This window comes from Euprymna scolopes, chromosome 46 (assembly GCF_053919585.1).
Source record: "Euprymna scolopes isolate OS-2025 chromosome 46, ASM5391958v1, whole genome shotgun sequence".
Classification (NCBI taxonomy): Eukaryota; Metazoa; Mollusca; class Cephalopoda; order Sepiida; family Sepiolidae; genus Euprymna; species Euprymna scolopes.
In genome coordinates, this window is record NC_136527.1 from 189,501,184 (window position 1) to 189,520,983 (window position 19,800).

At 35.5% G+C, this 19,800-nt stretch overlaps 1 long non-coding RNA gene across 1 annotated transcript; it reads left to right on the plus strand.

The window, feature by feature from the left end:
- Window positions 1-12,526: 12,526 nt before the first annotated feature.
- On the plus strand, window positions 12,527-19,097 carry LOC145271390 (uncharacterized). Its single transcript, XR_013865847.1, has 3 exons — window positions 12,527-12,767; window positions 16,942-17,048; window positions 17,861-19,097. It is a non-coding gene; the product is annotated as an uncharacterized LOC145271390 (long non-coding RNA).
- The last annotated feature ends 703 nt before the right edge of the window (window positions 19,098-19,800 follow it).

Genomic DNA, 19,800 nt, shown 5'->3' on the forward strand with positions numbered 1-19,800 from the left:
TTACTATAGAAAATTATTGATATAAAAGACAACACATATATGTATGCGAATACTACTATTAAAAATAATTATTGGAAATAGTGTTGAAAATCACACCTTGAAGATAATATTCACATATGCGGTATATGTGATTAATGTTCAAACAAATGTAAAGCTATAAACAAGATAATCACAAATCACAGAAAAGTATGAGGCTTTTGAAAAGACAAGATTGTACAATATTCGATTCCATTAAATAGCTTTTCCATAGGTAAAAAAAAATATTTTATTCTTGTGAAGGAGAATATTTTCGAAATGATGCTAAAGTGAAATTCTGTAATATTCATTACAGAATAAATAATATTGAACTGGGATAAAGTTTAGTAAAACATGCAGGAACACAGTGAGAAAAGGCCACATTCTTGTGAAGTGTGTGGATATTTTATTTTGAAAAATATTCTTTAATAAGACATATGAGAACTCACACTGGGGAGAAACCACATTCTTGTGAAGTGTGTGGATATTCTTTTTCTCGAAAATCGTCCTTAATGATACATATGAGAACTCACACTGGAAAAAAACACTTTCTTGTGAAGTGTGTAGGTATTCTTGTTCTCAAAAATATTGTTTAGTGAAAAATATGAGAACTCACACTGGCAAAAAAACACATTCTTGTGAAGTGTGTGGATATTCTTGTTCCAAAAAGTCAGCATTAGTGACACATATGAGAACTCACACTGGTGAAAAGCCACATTCTTGTAAAGTGTGTGGATATTCTTGTTCTAGAAAATCATATTTAGTGACACATATGAGAACTCACACTGGGGAAAAGCCACATTCTTGTGAAGTGTGTGGATATTCTTGTTCCATGAAGTCAGCATTAGTGACACATATGAGAACTCACACTGGGGAAAAGCCACATTCTTGTGAAGTTTGTGGATATTCTTGTTCTCAAAAATCAGTATTAGTGACACATATGAGAACTCACACTGGGGAAAAGCCACATTCCTGTGAAGTGTGTGGATATTCTTGTTCACAAAAATCACATTTAGTGAGACATATGAGAAATCACACTGGAGAAAAACCACATTCTTGTGAAGTGTGTGGATATTCTTGTTCTATGAAATCAAATTTAGTGACACATATGAGAACTCACACTGGAGAAAAACCACATTCTTGTGAAGTTTGTGGATATTCTTGTTCTATAAAATACCATTTAGTGACACATATGAGAACTCACACTGGAGAAAAACCACATTCTTGTGAAGTGTGTGGATATGCTTGTTCTGAAAAATCAGCACTAGTGACACATATGAGAACTCACACTGGAGAAAAGCCACATTCTTGTGAAGTGTGTGGATATTCTTGTTCTCGAAAATCTTCTTTAGTGAGACATATGAGAACTCACACTGGAGAAAACAAAAGTGAAAAGCCACATTCTTGTGAAGTGTGTGGATATTCTTGTTCTCAAAAATCACATTTAGTGACACATTTGAGAAATCACACTGGGGAAAAGCCACATTCTTGCGAAGTTTGTCGATATGCTTTTTCTAGAAAATCAGATTTAGTGACACATATGAGAACTCACACTGGGGAAAAACCACATTCTTGTGAAGTGTGTGGATATGCTTGTTCTAGAAAATCAGATTTAGTGACACATATAAGAATTCACACCGGGGAAAAACCACATTCCTGTGAAGTGTGTGGATATGCTTGTTCTAGAAAATCACATTTAGTGAGACATATGAGAACTCACACTGGGGAAAATGAAAATGCAAACTTCTAAATCTACAAACTGGCAGGATGTCGCCCAGAATAAAAAGATCCCCTCAGCATGGCTATGCACTGGGTCATACAAGGAAAGCAACGGTGCAACTTCTCCTAGTGATGTTACCACAAGTAACAACTCTGAGCTGGATACTCCATCAGACCAGACCAACTCTAGTCCTGGAATTCGGCAAAACCAAGCAAGGACCACCAATAAAAGGAACTATAGTCTTATCAAGTGGTCTGTTGAGGAGAAGAAAATAATTCTTCACTGTTTTGCATATTCAAGATATGAAAAATGGGGAAGAAAAAAATATTCTATATTCGAGGCCCAAATAAAATCGTCTCTCTTACCAAAGGAAAAGGTATTAGAGACAACAACTAAAAACTTACTGTCGATCGTGTCACAGGTTAGCAAATATCTTAGCAAAGATATAAGAGATGTAATAGAGCTAAAGGCTCTTGCTGAGGCAGAGGAGGACTTTAGCCAAAGGGACACAACTGAGTTTGCGCAAACTCAATGGAGCAGGGAGGATAAATGGATGCTTATATGGGCGATGGAATATGCAAAAATTAAGCATTCAAAACTCAAAGAAAGATGCCAAGAATGGCAAAAAATCTTTAAGCATCATTGCCCAAATAAAAAAAGGCATCGCAAGAGAAAAACTCACATGCCGGAAGTTTAACTACATGAAGAACAATGCTTTCTCTACGGAGCAGATTTCCAGCATGATTAGAGACATTCACTTGATGATTGAGGATGACATCTGTCCAATAAGCAACCCCATCCCTCTTCCCAGTGATATTACACCAGAACCCATTTCATCTCAACTACCCGACATGGTCTCAGACCTAACATTGACAGAGGAGACGCATTATCAAGGGCAATGCCCAATAAACAACAGTAACTCTCCTCAAGACTCACCCACGAAAATATCTCAACTAAAACATGGGCAAAAACAACACCGCAATGCCCCACCTGTAAACATGACACTGGATGCCGACCAGATGGAGCTGGAGGAAGAACTGGCGAATAAAATAGAAATGGCACGATGCCTGGCTGTTGGAGATCGACCCAGACTAGTGAAAATAAATTGTACCAAAGCCTTCAAGATCCTTGTTACGAAAGTGAATGATGCTCTCACAAAAATTGTCCCAACTAATGCGTCATAAACTGAAATAAACCATGCAACTTTTGGGGCAGCATGGTTTATGCAGAGGAAACTTTTACGTCAGCATAAAGAGAAAAAAGAGAGAAAATTTGAGGCCAAAACAAAAGAACCAGTCTGGAAAAGTAGGCTTCAACAGAAAATATTAAAATTCCGAAAGGAAATATCCCGGATATCTGCCTTTCTGTTATGTGACAGCCCAGGGAAAAATTTAATTAAAGAGGAAATCAAGGTAAATTCGCCACCGTCACAGGAAGAAGTGGAGTCATTCTGGAGGCCACTGTATGAGGATCCCAAACAACACCAAGAGAGGGAGTGGATATATACAATTAAAGAGGCTGTCAAGGGCAAACAAAATATGCCACCACTAAAAATCACGAAAGATGCTCTAAGGAAAAAAATCACCCATTTTGGCAACTTTAAAAGCCCAGGAATTGACAAGATCCCAAATTTCTGGCTTAAAAAACTCACAGCACTTCATGAACATTATGCACAGGCATTTACTCGTGTTGTCAGCGGTGAGGAAGATCCACCAGACTGGTTAAGTCTTGGTAAAACGACTCTGGTACCCAAGAGCCAAGAGACTCACTTGCCCAATAAATACAGGCCTATCTGCTGCCTCTCAACCACATACAAGTGGCTTACAGAAATGATTGCAGATGCAATCTATCAACACCTGACCGAGGGTGAGTACCTTGAAAACGAACAAAAGGGATGCACCAGGAATAAACTTGGTACAAAGGACCAACTGCTCCTCAACAAAACCATCCTGGAGGACTGCAAAAAACGTCAAAGAAACTTATCAATGGCTTGGATAGACTATAAGAAGGCATTTGATAGTGTGCCTCACTCCTGGATACTGCGATGTTTGGAGATATATAATGTTGATGAGAGCATAAGGACATTCCTTAAAAAACAAATGACCATGTGGCAAACATCAATGGCTCTACACCACATGGAAGGGACAATACAAACTTCAAATCTCAGTGTCCAGCGAGGTATATTTCAAGGTGATAGCCTGTCACCATTGCTTTTCTGCCTTACTATTGACCCACTCAGCAAGCTCCTCAAAAAATGTGATGCTGGGTACAGTCTTAGAAGGGGAAGGAAAAAAGAAAAAAAGTAAAAGAGTAAATCATCTACTTTTTATGGACGATCTCAAACTCTATGCAGAGACAGAAAAACAGCTTGTCTCTCTGATTGAAAATGTAAAGACTTTTACAGAGGATGTCTGCATGGAGTTTGGATTTGACAAATGTGCCAAATGCACAATAAAAAAAGGAAAAAAGACGACATCCGAAAATATTCGGTTCAATGATGGCTTGATTGAAGACCTAGGAGAGGATGCCACATATAAGTACCTCGGTATAGAGGAAAATGTAACTGTGGAGCATGAAAAAATGAGACACAAGGTGGAACAAGAATACACATCACGCCTTAAAAAGATACTCAAATCCGAATTAAGCCCGAAAAACAAAATAACTGCCATAAATCAACTTGCAATCCCTGTCATCACATATGGGTTTGGTATTATTGACTGGCCCCAATACAGTATCAATAGGCTAGATACAAAGACCAGGAAACTCCTAACCTTACATAAAATAATATATCGAAACCAATGTATGGACAGGATATACCTTCCACGAAGAGAGGGTGGCCTCGGTCTCACCGAAATAAACCATGCATATCGAGCCACCATAGTAAGCATGGGGTAGTATATTAAAAGCTCAACAGATATGTCAATAGAAATAGTGAGGCACCACCATGAACGCCTACCCCGACCAACCTCAGTCACAAAGCTTGCTGAAAACTGGGGGTGTCATACTGGAAAATACCGCCAAGGTATATGATGAACCAGCCACACAGATTGCAAGAAAAAAAAGAAAAAATACACCGAAATCGAAATAGACACAAAAAACAAGGATGGGAACAACATAAAAGAGCAGGAAAATTCCTAGATGAACTTAAACAGGAATATATAGACAAAGATGCTTCACTCCAATGGCTCAAGAGCGGGAGACTTCCATTTGATGAGGAAAGATTCATTATAGCCAGTCAAGATCAGGGCTTACTCACAAATGGATTGAAAATAATGGTGGGCCTACAAGCAAATGGCCAATGCCGGTTTTGCCACTCAGCAATTGAGAGCCCATACCACCTATTGTCTACATGTCCAATCTTATTGGCAGATGGCCTCCACACTTTCCGCCACAACACAGTATGTAAGTACCTTCATAGGAAAATCTGTGGAGAGATGCAACTTGACAGAGCGACCAACATCTGGGAACATGAACCACCACCAATAATATCAAACGGAAAAGTGACCGTATTCTATGACAAAGACATACAGGCGGGCAGATACATAAAAGACAAGGCCATCAATCCAGACATTGTAATATGGAACAAGCCTGAAAGAACTGGTCTCATTATCGATGTTACAGTCCCAAATTATTTTAGAGCGGAACGGGAAAGGATAACAAAATACCAAGACCTAAAAAAATAATCTAAAAACGACTGAAAAAAATTAAACATTATACCGGTTGTGATAGGAGCAACTGGCTTAATAAAAAGGAATCTTCATAAATACTTTGAAGCGATCCCTTGAAGACCAAGCTATAATGAAATACAGATAGCAGCCATAAAGGGAACAGTATCTATTCTTAAAAGAGCCCTCGGATATAAATTTAAATCATAACAGATTCAAGAGTTAGCTCCAGGAGGGCATCACTTGATATCTTAAAACTTACTTAAGTAAAATAAATTTTAAAAAGTGAAAGGAAAATTGATCAAGTTCTAATTGAAAGAAATACAGGCAGAGAGATACACAAAAAGTAATTAAACCATTAAATCAGACGTTGCATATGAAATGATTAAACCAGACATTGCATATGAAACCATTAAACCAGACATTGAATATGGGGCCATTAAATTAGACATTGCATATGGGACCATTAAACTAGACGTTGCATATGAAAGCATTAAGCCAGGTGTTGTATATGAAACCATTTAACCAGACGTTGCATATGAAACCATTAAACCAAACGTGTCATATGAAACAATTAAGCTAGACATTGCATATGAAACCATTAAACCAGACGTTGCATATGGAACCATTAAACCAAACTTTGGATATGAAATCATTAAACCAGACGTTGCATATGGAACCATTAAACTAGACGTTGCATATGAAAGCATTAAGCCAGGTGTTGTATATGAAAGCATTAAACCAGACATTGCATATGAAACCATTAAACTAAACGTTGTATATGAAACAATTAAACCAGGCGTTGCATATGAAACAATTAAACCAGACGTTGCATATGAAACAATTAAACCAGACGTTGCATATGAAACCATTAAACCAGACTTGCATATGGAACTAGGTTGAAAGAACTAGTTGTGATAGGAGCAAGTGGCTAAATGAAAAAATATTTCCCATGCCAAATTTCATAAAATGATGCTTCCCCTATTAAAATACTATTCAAGGATTTGATTTTACATAGATGATGTAATTGATTGTGATGATGGTGATTATGAGTTTACATAGACGATGTAATTGATTGTGATGATGGTGATTATAAGTTTACATAGACGATATAATTATGTATAGCAGAACTTTCAGTGAACATTTAAACATCATTAAACAATTTTGTCTGAAGCCTGAAGAAATAAAGCTGTATGCAAATTTAAGCAAATGTGAATTATGCCAAGCGGATTATGTCGGCTATACTATTGGTCAGGGACGAGTGAAGCCTATCTCGGCAAAATATAGACGCTATTGTAAAAGATACTGTCATTAGCAATAAAAAATCAACTGTTGCTATTTCTTGGCATGGTAGGACTCTGTCGAAGGTTTGGTTAAAAGTTCTTATCAACAGCAAGTCCTCTCACCAATGAAAATTGCAGTGAGCATTTCAATAGAATCAAGTCGAGTATAATCTTTTCTAAACAATTCAAATTACAAGTCGATGTCATTGATGTTAAATTGGCTAAAACACCCGCCCAAGTAAATTATAAAGGAATCGACAAAGCCATTCTCTTAAAAATTAATAACTTACCAGAAGAACTACTCTACAATCAGAATAGAATGTTTTGCAGTGCTACCAACCTTGCGAGACTTTGACTTTTATTTCAGTGTGACTGTGCATCCTATTCCAATCTATACTGACCATAATCCTTTAACTTTTCTACAAAAGATGATTAATAAAATTCAAAGACTCGCGAGATAAACTCTACATCTCTATGAATATCATATTATAATTGAACATAGCAAAGAAAAAATATTATTGCAGATGATTTTGTCTAAAATAAAATTTTATCTTGCATTTCTTTTTGTTTTTTTTTATGATCATCGATCGCAAAGTGCGTTGATCGTATCGACAGTCCGGAAGGATTTCGCGAACCCTCAACTAATTCTACGAGCGGCCGAGTCTACCAGCATCTTCACAAGAATAAAACTACCTACGCCTTTCAAGGCATGAACTATAATTACCATCGCCTTTCTAGGCAAGAACTACCCGCCATTTGGCAGAAGCTAAAGAGGGCACTCTTTTGCAATATGGACTCCTTTTTTACCCTTTTGTAAATAAAATTATTCTTGGATTTAAGGTGAGCCTTTGTTGCTTTTTCTGAGTCTCTTTCATCCTGCCATAGGCAAAAACGAGTAAGATAATTTCTTTTTGTTTGCTTCCAAACTTTTATTTGCATGAACTATTTCTGTTTTGTGCAATGAAGTGCATTTCCACTCAGCATCTTAACAAGCTTGATAAATTAAAGAAGCACGCAAAGATAAAAAGAAAAACAATTAAAATATGGAATTAGTAACTCGCTAGCCGGCAAGACATGTCCATCTGTCTTATAAAGAATATTTGTATAGAGTAACATTTTCGAAAGAATAGATATTTATATAAAGAGAGTTAACTTAATAGACGTTCAATATTCAGAGTTCAAATTAAATCCTATTTTGTTTATTTTTAGAAGATTGATTTGTGTTCATGAAAGTAACCGAATTCCAGAGGTGTTTTAATGGTACTCCTTTCTGGGGCACGTTAATAAAAATCAAGGACACGAGATAAACTCTACTCCTGTAGGAATATAATATTATAATTGAACATACCAAAGAAATAATAATATTGCAAATGCTGTGTAGAACATAATTTTATTTTGTAAAAGAACAAAAATAAAACATAAAAACGTTATATTATTGCATGTTTTATATTTGAGAAAACTATTCCTTTTTGGATTTGTTTTTGTTTGTTTCAAAATTATTTCCGGTATATGCGGTCAAAAAGAAAACGCTTAAGATTTACATGCACACACACACACACACACACACACACACACACACACACACACACACACATATATATATATATATATATATATATATATATATATATATATATATATATATATACAACCTTAAGTTCTTAACACATTTTAAATTCACAAATGTCTCTTTTCGTCACTGGATGGCACTCAGGCGGATAAAGAGGGGGTCGTGGAGCTTTTTTCAGAGCTAATTCCTTCTCGAGATTTCGGCGCACTCTGTTTTTGAGCGAGTATTAAGGTCATAGGTTGGAGTGGACGATCCATCCACCCAATCAGCGATCCGTTTCTTGCGGATTTTCAGATCTAAATTGCGCATATGAAGTACAGCCATAGTAGAGAGTATTGTAAATCTGAGACCAAAATGAAATCAATTTCATATGACCTCGGGATCAGTACCCATCATTCAGAAAGCCAGTCTGAACGAGTGCTTTTCAATATAAATCTCGTTCAACAATAATATATATATCTGTTGAGTTTTGGATAACTTATGCGACAGGAAATATATCAGAATTTCCTCTAGTATGCCAAACACGGAGCCTTACTTCTCAGGACACGGTTGGGTCAGCACCGCCCCTATACATGTGTCACTCGCGTCCGTATACAGATCAATAGGCTTACTTAGGTCCGGATATGCTCCTTCAGGGCGTCAAAAGCCCTCTGACATTCTGGAGTCCATTTATAACGGGCATACTTTTTCGTTAACGCTATTATGGGAGCGGCCAATCAAGTAAATGCAGGTATAAATCGGCGAGAATAGCCGATCATTCCAATGAATCCTCCCACTTGTCGCACGGTTTTCGGCTCAGGTAGAGACCTGATAACTTCCACCATGTCTATGTCCAGTCTTATTCCAGCCTCATTAATCCCAAACCCCAAATACTTGGTGTCCTTCTTAAGAAACTGACATTTGGGCAACTTTATTTTCAGTTGATGTTGGGTTAACCTCTCAAATACTGCAGTCAAATGTGCAAAGTGCTCCTCAGGCGTTTGTGAGAAGATTAGAATATCGTCCAAGTATGCCACTGCAAACCCTTCCAACCCCCGAAAGACTATCGACATCAACTGGGAGGAGACCACTTGTGCATTATAGAGGCCAAACGGCATAACTCTGAAATTAAATAGTCCCCCATGACATGCAAACACCGCTTTCCCTTGATCCTACCTATTGAAGTCTACCTGCTAGTAACCTGATCTTAAGAGTAGGGTGGTAAAGCATCTCGCTTTACCCAACAAAGCCAGTATTAGGGGCAAAGGCACCGCTAAGGGTTTGATAATAGTATTCAACTTCTGGAAATCCACACAGAATCTGTGTCCCCCGTCTTTCTTTTCCAGGATCCCCACGGGGAAACTCCACAGTGAGGTGGAGTGTTCAATTATTCCCGCCTCCAACATCTCAGACACCACTTGCTCTACAATTTTTATTTTATGAATCGGGGTTCGGTAGGGTTTCAATCTAACAGGCAGGTGGTCTCGCGTATGAAAACTCATCGTTACTGTGTTTGTTCATCCCAATTCCCGATCCCCGGAAGCGATAATATCTCGATTATGCTCTAGCAGTTTTATTACCTCCCTTTGGTACTCGGGCGGTGCTATCACTTCCTCTGTTTTTATTCTTGATGATTCCTTCCGATTCCTTGTCGCCTCTCTACCCCAGATCCCTATTCTTTGAACTGTTTCAACAGGGTAGGCTTATCCCACCTGGGTTCCACGTTTAACCCATACCATCTTACAGGAATTATTTGTTAACAGCACCAGGAAGCTTCCAGGTCTACTCACTATAGCATCTCTACGTCCCCATCTCCCTATTCTAGGAAGATCACGTGGTACCCACCAGGGCTTCCCTTCCTTCGCTCCTGGATCTTTCCCGTTGTGGACACTATTGTTCAGGGTGGAATTTCCGTATCCTCTGAGGTCACAACTGGGAGGTCCTTTAGCTGTGTTCGGCCACTTTGGGGAATAGCCCTCCACCTCAATCACAGGGTCGGTGGAGCAAAGGTGACCGCTGCTCCAATTTCTTCTTGCCAATCGTATCCCAATATTAATTATACACAAAAAACGGGGGCCACATAAGCCCGCAATTGCCTCGTCATCCCCTCTACCTCATAGGGGAGCCTGGTCAGTCCTTCCAGGGATAGTTGGCCCTGATCCGCCTGTGTCAATTCTTACGCCTTTTTCTGTTCTGAAAAAAAAACATCTTGTTTGTTACTTATTTGCTGGTTTATTTGACCAAGATATTGTAATACCCGGAGTCCGTGGAAAGTTTAAATGTGATGTTAGTTTTCAGCATACCCGAAAACCAATAAAAGTCGTAATTTAAAAGGTGAGTGTTGTTACATATGGAATAAACACGAATGATCTCCATTTGACTTAGTAACTGCCGCCGTCACTCTTGACTGCAACCTCCCACTACCGTTGAGTGACACTCTTTTTAGTAGTAAACTGCTTTGTTTCTATTCAGTGTAAATAAATTCCTCGTTACCATACCACGTGCGTTTCGTCTCTTCAATGAATGCTGCTCCACTAACAAATTACTAACATGATTCTGACTAATATTCACCTGTATCAACCCATAATATAAAAGGTGTTGAGCTAGAATGCTCTCTCCTTTTATTTATTTATCTTTTTTTTTAATTTTTTATTTTCTTTTGAACCTGAAATATCATTTAATAACACATACTTAACATGAAGATGCGATGATGTTTAGAAATTGTCCTGTTGGACCGAATGTATAAAAATGGCCAATTTTTTTTTAATTTAGGAAAACTCGTCCCCGGAAAACTCGTCTCCGGAAAACTCGTCCCTGCTTGCTAGGTAGGAAAACTGGTCTCTTATTGAATAAATAAGGGGACAGTTTTTCTACCTAGCAAAAAGGGACAAGATTTCCGGGTACAAGAGACGAGTTTTGCGGGCACCATTTTTTTGGAGCGGGGGCATTCTCAGTTTCAGAAAAGTGGCTTTTTCCGCTAAGTGGAAGAGGGGGGGCAATGCCAGAAAAGTGTTTCCGGTAGGTGGCAGTGTCAGTCGTAGATAAGTAGATTTGCGGATGATCGCCAAAATACGATTTTTTTTTATATCTGTATAACTACTTATTTCTGCAAAATTTCCACGCGATTTTCGTATTCAGCATCGAAATCGAAAACCGTTAAAAGGCGTAATTTTAAAGAAAATGGTGGAGGTGGACATACTCTAAACCAAATACCCTTTTTTGTTATTTGGTTGACTTCGCCGTTTGTGCTATTCCGTTTTCTTGTTTGATTGAAATTATGGGAAATATTCCGTTTTTTGGATTTCGGACATCTTGGATGTTAACAGCAGTTCGACTAATCAAAAATATAATATATTTTATTTTTAAATTACTTCGACACATAAAAATTAGATTTATAATAAACTCACAACAACTCTTAAGCATTGACAAATATAATACAAAATTGACAGGAAATTGACAGGAAAACAATTCGCCACACTTAACTAATGAACGGACATATTTTATACGCGGAACGAAATAATGATTTCACCGTGTGACGATGACCTAAATTCAGTGTTCTGTAGCAGTTAATTTTCTATTTAAATAATTTCTAGTTTAAATCGTGGTTTTCATCGTGTAATTTTGATTCTTTTATATTTCCATATATTTTAATTTCTTAATGAATTGAACACACAAAACAAAATTTGTATCAATTTACTAAAGACATCCTAACAACAAAACAAGTTTCCTATTTTGGACACAATCGAAAAAGGAATTCATCCCGTCATGTTGTAATTCCTGGAATGAAAGGTAAGGTTGTTTTTAGTACTTTTTAAAAAGCAGGTGTGATATATATGGTGCTAGTGCACTTACTGAACCGCGCTATTTTTTAAATCGTATTTCCAAGTTTAATTAAAGTTTTATGATATGTTTGTTTTTTATTCAATTGTAAGGTATAAAACACCATCCCCATGTTAAGAATGGCTTTTTAAGTAATACCGTTATTATTTACGTCCGGATCGCTCTCAGCACTAGCACCAAAGATTCTATTCAATAACTTATAAACTACTTTTAAACATTATAAAATCTTGGATGTTAACAGTAGTTCGACTAATCCAAAATATAATATATTTTATTTTTAAATTACTTCGACACATAAAAGTTAGATTTACTAATAAACTCACAACAACTCTTAAGCATTGACAAATATAATACAAAATTGACAGGAAAACAATTCGGCACACTTAACTAATGAACGGACATATTTTATACGCGGAACGAAATAATGATTTCACCGTGTTACGATGACCTAAATTCAGTGTTCTGTAGCAGTTAATTTTCTATTTAAATAATTTATAGTTTAAATCGTGGTTTTCATCGTGTAATTTTGATTCTTTTATATGTACATATATTTTAATTTCTTAATGAATTGAACATACAAAACAACATTTGTATCAATTTACTAAAGACATCCTAACAAACAAAACAAGTTTCCTATTTTGGACACAATCGAAAAAGGAATTCATCCCGTCATGTTGTAATTCCTGGAATGAAAGGTAAGGTTGTTTTTAGTACTTTTTAAAAAGCAGGTGTGATATATATGGTGCTAGTGCACTTACTGAACCGCGCTATTTTTTAAAATCGTATTTCCAAGTTTAATTAAAGTTTTATGATATGTTTGTTTGTTTTTTATTCAATTGTAAGGTACATCATCCCAATGTTAAGAATGGCTTTTTAAATAATACCGTTATTATTTACGTCCGGATCGCTCTCAGCACTAGCACCAAAGATTCTATTCAATAACTTATAAACTACTTTTAAACATTATAAAATCGTTTATTTTTTGTTGCTATCCAATAAAACAAAAATATTGATCCCACCATGCATTATAACAGACTTGCGTAAAAAAGTAAAAATCTCTAATTAAAAAAAATCTCCTAACTATATATTATTTAATTTGACATTAGATTTTTGTCAAAAAAGTTCATCTAAGTAAAACTTATGATATTTGGAAGAAAATAGTAATGTTCGTCATAAACAGAATAATTTAATTGTTTTCTTTTCGATATTTAATTGTTTTAACATTTAAAAAAATATATTTACACTTTTTCTATTATGTCGCTAGAGAATTCTGTTTGATTTTTTAATGTTTTATCAAGTATTTCAGGTGTTCAAATGAGAATCGCTTTCTTTTAAAAAGTTTACATAAAACAGGCACACATTTATTGGCCATCACGAATTAACAGAAATTTAATGTAGAAAATAATATTGGTAAATCTTTACAATTTAAATCTACTTCTTTATTATTATTATTATTATTATTATTATTATTATTATTATTATTATTATTATTATTATTATTATAATAATAATAATAATAATAATAATAATACACAGCCTTAAATACCCTTTGCAGGTTGAACAATCAGTTCACATTGTCCTTTTTTTCTTTTTTTTTCTAATATGATAAATGAATGCCGACACCCTGCCTTTACTTAAAAATTCACCCAAAATAACGGAATTAACCAATTTTAATAAAATTTTCAGTATTTATCAAATAATGATCGCAGAATATAATGAACTAATTATTTTTATTTAAATGTTAGTGGAAATGTGTTATTTTGTTTAAACAAAAACACCTTTACTAAAGTTATGATTTTCAGGAGTAAATAAAAAACGTAAGACTATTTTTGCTATTTTTTATGTAAATAAAGCATCGTAATTTGTAACAATAACAATAACAATAAAATAAAATGATTTTGGTAAATTAATTTGTCAAATTGTGTGGGTTTTCAAGTACGCTGAGGACGAATATCGCATTTATTTTTTGCGAAAATACGCAATAAATCATCCCTATTTGAAGACATTCAGTATCCAACGTAATCTCTCTAATTTTTAATGGCGGCCATCTTGTTTTCCAATAACGAAAAAACGCCAAAAATAACTAAATATGCTACATGTAACTGGAATATCCTCTTCCCCACCAACGGCGTTGGCGCAAAAAAAAAGAAGGTTTATTGGAGGGGGGGGGCAAATTTCAAGAAATCTTGAGCGAAATGAAAGAACGTAAAGACAAAACCACAAATTAAAAACAATATTTAGAGTAATATTTATTAAAATAAATTAAAAGGTAAATATTACCTTTTCATTACAGCAGAAAACAGACCACTAATTTATTTATTTTAGGGATATTCGATGTTGCTGGCCACAAATCTGATGATCAAATCTGATGATCAAATCCGTCACAAATTTACGGTTTGCATTGTATTAACCCCTTTTAATTGATCTAAAAAAATTAAGTTTCCACAAGCGGTTTACAAAAGCATATCTGATGTTTTTCGTTCTTTTTTGTTGGGTGAGGTATTCAATTATAGAACTGTTTACATTTGGGGAAGGCGGTGGAGGGGCAGGCCGGGTGTGTTGTTGCGGCCGCGGCCACCACAACATACCCGCCCCCACCCCTCCACTGCCTCCACCAAATGTAAACAGAGAATTTCTGTGAAATGTTACTGAGTATTCTACTCAGTAAATGTCGGTGCGTTATGTATGGAAAAACGGTTAATTAAACTGCAGAAGTAACTGTTAAATCCACAAGTTCTATAATTGAATACCCCTCCAAAAAAAAGAATGAAAAACATAAAATATGCTTTGTAAACCGCTCGTCGAAACTTACTAACAGCTATTTTTACTGAGGTGAAAACTTTTTATTTTATGAAAACTATTTATTGTCATTTAAAATGTCTGCCGTGTATTCATGCGTGTGCGCATTTTAGTAAGAAAGTTAAAAAAAAATGAATATAATTAAAAAAGTGAAAAAAATTACTGTAATTAAGAAAGTGAAGACAGATTGTCTGTTTCGATATCGGGGAGTGGAAAAATATCCGGAAGGGTGAATTGTGGGAGGAGTGGGTTCATTTCGGCCTTTTTTGGGTCATGTTTTGGCCCTTTTGGCTCCGTTTAGCTCTTTTTGGCGTTTTTTTTTCTAAATGGGAAATGAGATGGCCGCCAGCAAAAACAATAGTGATTATGTTGGATACTGAATGTCTTCAAATATGGATAACTACTTGTTTGCGCAAAAAATGAATGCGATATTCGTTTTCAATGTACCTGAAAATTTATATAAGTCAACAACCTATAAAAGTTTACAAGTTAAAGGTGAATGCCGAGGTAAACTAAAAAAAAAATACCATTATTTTTACAGGAACATTACGAAAAAGAAGCCCCTAAAGTTTGTATTAAAGTGGGGTAGGATTGCTACTATAGTAGTTTCCTATTATTGGGGGAGGAAAACTTCTATACCGATGACTTCACAGGGAAGGTGTTTAGGTGGATAGCAAGGGGCCATAGAAGGTAGGAATAGCTAGGAGTAGGGAATAAGGGGAGGAAAACTTCTATAATGATGATTTCACAGGAAAGGGATTAGGCGGATAGCAAGGGGTCACAAAAGTAAGGAATAGCCAGGAGTAGGATGTGTGTGAAATTTATATTTTCTTTTCACACGCGAAATTCCAATTAAAAAAAATTTTTGCCCATTAGAGTAGAAAAGATATTTATCCTCTATGAAATTAAAGTTAAATAATTTTTACATAGAGAAGATTATTTACAAAAATAGAAAATTATTTTTTTAACAGAACAAAAGAGGCAGTTTATCACCAGGTGAAGGTTGAGTTATGAATGGTGTCGAGAAATGATTTCTGAAGCGTGCATTGCTTAAACAGTTTATGACTGTTTGAAATATAATGGGCACAGCTATAGATTAGTGGGATTTATGGGATATCAGTCAAAAGTAAATTAAATTCATATGATAATAAAATAGTCCACAGTGATTAGTTCTTACCTAGTGGCTTTTTGATGAGGTTGTTTCCAGAATTAATATTATTTCCATATTTAATTTTTTTTGTGTCGACATTGGTTTAGGATTTCAATTTTTACAATTACATTTAGGTATGAAAGGACTGTAATTATAGCTCTAGATACTTAGTTGCAAAGGAGGAAATATTTATATTCTGATGAGTAAGACCTTGATATTTAAGGATGTTCGATTTAAAAAGTACTTAATATTATTTGTCCGTATGTTTTTTATGGGTGTTATTTGGGTAGATTTGCTTTGGAACTTTTGTTTGAGATAGAGATGTTTGCAATGCAAGTTTTAATATATAGGAGGACAGTACTATATAATGTGGACTTTTTAAGTTGGGTCGTTGTACGTGGGTTGAATTGACGAGGTAATAGAATAACTTACAGTAGTTTGGGCGATTGATGGTTTGGGTGCCAGCTTGACAATAGTTAACTATTGGTTTTAGAATCGTGCAAGTAACTATGTTGTACATAAATACATAAGATGTTAGTGTAAGCAGTTATTTTAAAGATGGCAGTTCTTGGGTAAGTGGCAATTGCACTTTTGAGAAGTAGAGTTTTGTGCCACTGTTAGGGTTGCCCATGCACCCTTACCCTCCAAGGCTAGGTTGTGATTTGGCTGAGGCGGAGGGATACATAAATGTGCAGACTAGATTTCTCGTCCTTTTTTTCGTTCTCTTTCGTTCTGGACGCCATGAGGTGAGCACGTGTTTCCCCCTCCTCTCATCATAGTTAGGTTAGTTTAAGAAGTATTGTATGAGACAATTATTAAGTTATTGTATTGTATGAACAATCGAACAATAAAATAGTTAAGATTATATATAATTCAATTGTGTTGTGCATTATTTATGTTGTATTGAATGTCTTCCCAAGGTCTCAGGAAACGGGCTTGAAAGAAAAGAGTGTCCAATGCTGACCGACATTACTGGAGGGGAATGCAGCGGCCTTGATATGGGAGATGGCGACACCCAACATTCCAGGTATGCTTTGATTTTTCCTCTGACGGAGACATCTAATCAACGGGTCTTTGTCGTGGACTGTTTCCAGAACAATTAGGTAACATGTGGCTCGGTCACGCACCAGCGACTGGGCAGAATGTGTCATAATTTGAATTATAATGTTTGTTTATTTGGGCTATTCTTATTTTTATTATTAGAATTTATTATCACTTGCTATATTTGGCGTAGTGGAGAAACAATATATATATATATATATATATATATATATATATATATATATATATATATATATATAATTATGATTAGTTTTTTTTTGGAAAAAGAATTCCAGCAGAGTGCTCAATTAAAAGGAAAATCCAAATTTTAAGAGCGTACTTATATTAATAAGGCCCATTTAAGGTATCCTTATCAAGCTCTCTTCACGAATATTGGCTGAAGAGAGCTTGATAAGGATACCTTAAACGGGCATTATTAGCGGGCTTGAAACCGACGGTACCAATGATCTGTCTCAACTAACAACTTTCTGTACACAATATATATATATATATATATATATATATATATATATATATATATATATATATATATATATATATCATTGTTTCCTGTTTTCTCACCAGGATGTTAATTGTACACGACTATATCAGAAACATTTCGCTATCGTCTGGTTCTGTGTGAAGTTAGAAAATATCTAATTATTTTTCTGTTTCATATTACTTTTTCGATAAAATATAAAAGGTTTGTGAGTTCTATATTATCATTTTTACAACAAAAGACTTATATGTATTCGACGATACTAAAAATATTGAATTTGTGTTATTTTTTATTTACAGGTGTTCCTGACTCTCCACGTTGGATTTTAAGGAATCAGCATTTTTTAAAATAATTGTTGACTTGTATGTTTCTCAAATCTGCAGACACTTGTGAATTCAGACTAAAATACGAAAGTAAAATGCCATATTATTTATAAACACATTGACAATTTTCAGTATTAGTAAAACATGCAGGTATATAATAGTGAAAAGCCATATACTTGTGAAGTGTGTGGATATTCTTCTCCTGTAAAATCAAGGTTAGTAACACATATTAGAACTCACACTGGGGAAAAGCCACATTCTTGCGAAGTTTGTGGATATTCTTCTTCTCAAAAATCAACATTAGTGAGACATATGAGAACTCACACTGGGGAAAAGCCATATTCATGCGAAGTATGCGGACATTCCTGTTCTGAAAGATCAGATTTGATGAAACATAAGAGAACTCACACTACAGAAAAGACATATTCATGCAAAGTATGTGGACATTCCTATTCTCAAAGATCACATTTGGTGAAACATATGAAAGCACACACTGCAGAAAAGCCACATTCTTGTGAAGTGTGTGGATATTCTTTTTCTGTAAAATCAAAGTTAGTAAGACATATGACAACTCACACTAGAGAAAAGACATATTCTTGTGAAGTGTGTAGATTTTCTTGTTTGGATAAATATAACTTAGTGGCACATATGAAAACTCACACCGGTGAAAAACCACATTCTTGTGAAATGTGTGGATATTCTTGTTCTAAAAAATCAAATTTAGTTGCTCATATTCGGATTCACACTGGGGAAAAGCCATATTCCTGTGAAGTGTGTGGACATTGCTATTCTCATAAATCACATTTAGTGGAGCATATTAGAATTCACACAGGGGAAAAGCCATATTCTTGTGAAGTGTGTGGATATTCTTTTTCTCACAAATCAAAGTTAGTAAGACATATGATTATACACACTGGGGAGAAAACTTGAAGGCCTACTATACATTGTCCTCGAGTGTCTAAGTGTACAGGGGTTTGTTAGAACAATCTGGCATGAGGACACTTTTTCCATAGAAGTAAACCCTGACCAAATATTCAAAGTCACATTTTGTATTCGGAGCCCAAATAAGATCTCCTCACTATGGCTACCCCGCATTAGCTTTTACGAGGAATGGTGCACCTTCTCCAAGTGATGTTACCTAAAGTAATAGCATGAAGCTGGATACTCCACCAGACTAGATAAATTCTTGTCCTGAAATCCAGTAAGAACAAGATGAAAGATATACTACAACGTATAAAAATGGTTAATTGGGAAGAGGAAAATTATGTTCTCAATTTCTAAAAAGTCTTTATCTCTCAAACACTGAGTTAGTAATAATTCAGTGTTTGAGAGATGAAGAACTTTAATGGAACATTCGAATATCTATGTATCTCATATAGAGTTCAAGTGTTAGCCCCAGGTTGTGGGCCCCTTGACTTCTGATAACTTCGACTGAAGTAAAATAAAACAAAAAGCGAGAACTTGAATGCTTACTAGACACTATCCTCTAGTAGGAAAGGTCTCTCTGTATAGGAGTTTGTCAGAACAACCTGTCATGAGGATAATTTTTATCTAGAAGTAAACCCTCACCAAATATTCAAAATAGCATATATGCCGCCCAAATAAGATTTTCTTTTCTATGGCAACCTTACTTTACCTTTTACAACTTTATTAAGTCAGTGTTTGAGAAATAGGGAACTTAAGTGGAACATTCGAATATCTATGTATCTCATATAGACTTCAAGTGTAAGCCCCAGGTTGTGGGCCCCTTGCATTCTGAGAACTTCGACTGAAGTAAAATAAAAAAAAAAGAGAAAAGGAGAGAAGTTAAATGGCTACTAGACACGATCCTCGAATGTCTAAGGTCTCTCTGTAGAACAACCTGGCGTGAGGATACTTTTTCCAAAGAAGTAAATCCTGACCAAATATTCAAAGTC